Raw genomic sequence first — 3075 nt, 5'->3', positions numbered from 1 at the left:
TGTCGTGCTGAAGCAATACTTTAGTTAGCGGCATAGACCACAGCAGCAGTTTTTAAAGTCTGTATCACTTACCATCTGAGAGCTAAGCCAGATGGCAGCAAAAATGCTGTTGTGACATCTTCCTGTGCCACTGGAACAGAGTGGCATAGCGTTATAAAAAGTTTCTGAAGAAAGAAACTGGAACTAGTGGGGCATATTTAAGAGAGGCTTGCACTGCAGTTGCGTGACTTCTAGTGACGCAACAGCGGTCAGACCTTTTAACCATATCTAGGAGATCACGCAAAGCCACTTGGCGTGGCTTTGAATAGTCCCGTAGATAGTGATTAAGGCAAGGCATTGTAAAGCGGTGCGCTGGCTTACTCTGCATTAGGGAGGCGATCCAAGGGCTTTGCAGTGTGTGTTCCAACGCAACACCCATATTGTTAGACGCATCCCCAAATTTACAGAGCCATGTAAATCTGGGAATGCACCAACACCTTACCCCTCCCCAGGGGAGGGTCAGTGAGGAGAAATATCTTTATTTCTCTTTGTTGTTTCCCCTTTCTATGTGTGCTGCGTTTTGCAGCACGCATAGGAAAAGGGAAAAGCCTCCCAAGATTGTTTTTGTGTAGGAAGGTGCCTCTTCCTTCACAAAAACAATTTTGCCTACAACGCAGACAACCTTGCACCATGGTGCAAGGTTGCCGGCGCTGGCTCTAGGCAGTCAAAATGGCTCCAGCGCAGTGGAAAAGGACAGTATTGCATACATATAACACATTATTGCCCGTTTTCTTTGACACAGGGCACAGCAATGTGACTTGCTGTGGTGCCCTGCGCCAAAATTTCGTAAATCTGCCCCAGTGTTTGTAAGTGTCAGAGAGTTGTTGCAGAAAAGCCCTGATCTGGAAAGGAAGGGCAGAGTTGTATTTATGAAACAACTGTCTTTTGTTGATGGCTGTTCCTTTCTTCATTTGAGGAAGGGCTGGATGACGGATACATTCACTGAAATGTTCGGTTCCTATTCTGAAGAATACTAGGATCAAAATTGTCCCGACAAGGATTCACTCCCCGGTGAACGGAATCTTCTGTACAAGAAAAATAAACCGTGTTTTGGATACTTCTATAATACAGAGATGCCTAAAAGTCATGGGGCCTGGAAAAGCTGCATATGTTCAAAGCGGCTGGTAGGACAAGGTGTTGCTGATGTGAAGGCTTTCTTTGATGTCCAGGTATTCAGAGCTCATCTGAAAGTGGTAGGTTCCGTTGTAACCCGTGGTTCCTGCGGAATGCCATCGCCTTGTAAGGGTCTTACACGTGAACTGGGGGAGAGTTACTTTGTTTGGGGAGACTGATTGAAGACATTGCCATACATTTGATCTGTGGTGCAACTTTTCAAAATGTAAAGGTAGGTTGCTTGCTACACCTTTTGTTTCCATACTTGCAAACCTACCAGGTCGTTTCTCATTCACTAGCAATCAGTATCACGCTTTCGGCACATTGAAAGGTCATAATCTGAACCAAATATTCTGATTGAAAACTGTCTTCCTGCAAAATCCTGTGGAACCTGCCGTTTTGTTTCAAGTTTTCCCCATTTTCCCTTGTGTAAGGCATTGCAGTAGTCCAAATGAGTGCTAATTAATGCTCTGCCTCTTAACATGTAAATCGATTTGCGTCAGGAAGTTGAACATCTCACCAAGATATCTGAGGATGAAACTACCAGAGAAATCCATGTCTTGGCTTGAGCTTCAAAATGAAGGCTGTGAACAAGAATAATTCCCAGTGTTTTCACCACCTACACTTTCAGCACAGTATGATGTGAACTCAGAGGGCAAGTGTGTGCTGCTTTACTTGAACAGAGTAAGCGCTCTGGTGATTCTGTCCGATCTCCAGTAAAATTCACCCACTTCGTGCAGTCTGATAATGCGTAGCCATCTTGAAATGGTAATAATTGTCATTTAGTGCAGTGCCGAAAGCTCTGGAAGTAACGGTAGACTGTCTTTTTTGTGAGTTTACCAACTGTTTCTCTTACTTTTTAAACAAGTTAAAATGTGTTTGTTGCGGTAAACGAGAGCAGGAAAGGAAAGTATGGCTGCCGTTTCTTTACCTGTTTGAACTTTAACTTTCATACTGTAGTCCTCTGTCTGTTTCAGGAGCAGCCAACAGGTAACCTGTGTGTGTGTGTGTGTCTGTGTGTGAGACAGGGCCGGGAAAAGGCAGGCTGAATTTGATTGGTGGCTGATTTCTGATATGCAAATTTTTAAAGCATTGTGTCACCCGAGTTCTAGGGAGAACTCTTTCTTGCACAGAAATGCACGCGCATCTGCTGAATGCTATTTTGTGGTCTTATCTATATATTTATATGTTTTTTGACTTGATGCCCAACAGGTGCTTACTGTAGGTAAGAAGGGTTTCCACTTTTTCTGTCTGTGTGAGCTGGAAGTGGTTCAGGCAAGACTATACTTTCAGGGATCATTTCTATAGTTTTTAACTGAGGAAATGTGTTCGAAAGTGTCTGGTCTTCGCTAACCACGAGGAAGAGTTGTAGTGTTTTCTTCTGAGCGCGAAGCCAGTGGACAGTGTTGCATTTGTGCAGCTGCTGTCTGCTATTGATGAACGTTCCTCTCTTCTTTTACGAAGAACTGGAGGAAGGAAACACAAACTGAGTGGTTAGCTTCTTGTTTCAGTTTAAGAGAGTACAGCATTTTAAACTTCTTTTCTTGGATATTTGATGGTTGCCAGATTCTCACTTGACTTGTATTTGCAATCACCTCTTTTGGGCTTTTTTGGGGCTTTCTTTTATAAACTGAGCTTTTCAAACGGTCTTTCTAATCGTAATTTGGTACATTTAAGTAAGGAGGGTCTTTTCAAATGGACCCGAGGAAGGGGAAGATTTACTCACCTCTTACGCAACTCAGCAGGACAACTTGAGGATAAAACGTAGAGAAACAAAGATATTTCTCCTTGTTGCTCCTCAGTTGGGAAGGCGTACGCGTTCCCAGGTTTACTACTCTTAGTAAATCTGGGAATGCATGAAAGAGCATGGGTGGATGCCTAAGATCACCCACTCCCTACCCATGGAACGCCTTCCCGGCAAAC

The 3075-nt window shown here is 43.7% G+C and overlaps 1 non-coding gene across 1 annotated transcript; it reads left to right on the top strand.

The window, feature by feature from the left end:
* The first annotated feature begins 2429 nt into the window (after positions 1–2429).
* Positions 2430–2647, top strand: LOC138286044 (small nucleolar RNA U3). Its single transcript, XR_011201740.1, has one exon. It is a non-coding gene; the product is annotated as a small nucleolar RNA U3 (small nucleolar RNA).
* Positions 2648–3075: the final 428 nt, after the last annotated feature.

Source organism: Pleurodeles waltl, chromosome 3_1 (assembly GCF_031143425.1).
Source record: "Pleurodeles waltl isolate 20211129_DDA chromosome 3_1, aPleWal1.hap1.20221129, whole genome shotgun sequence".
Taxonomy (NCBI): domain Eukaryota; kingdom Metazoa; phylum Chordata; class Amphibia; order Caudata; family Salamandridae; genus Pleurodeles; species Pleurodeles waltl.
This window is presented reverse-complemented; position numbering and strand designations above follow the sequence as displayed.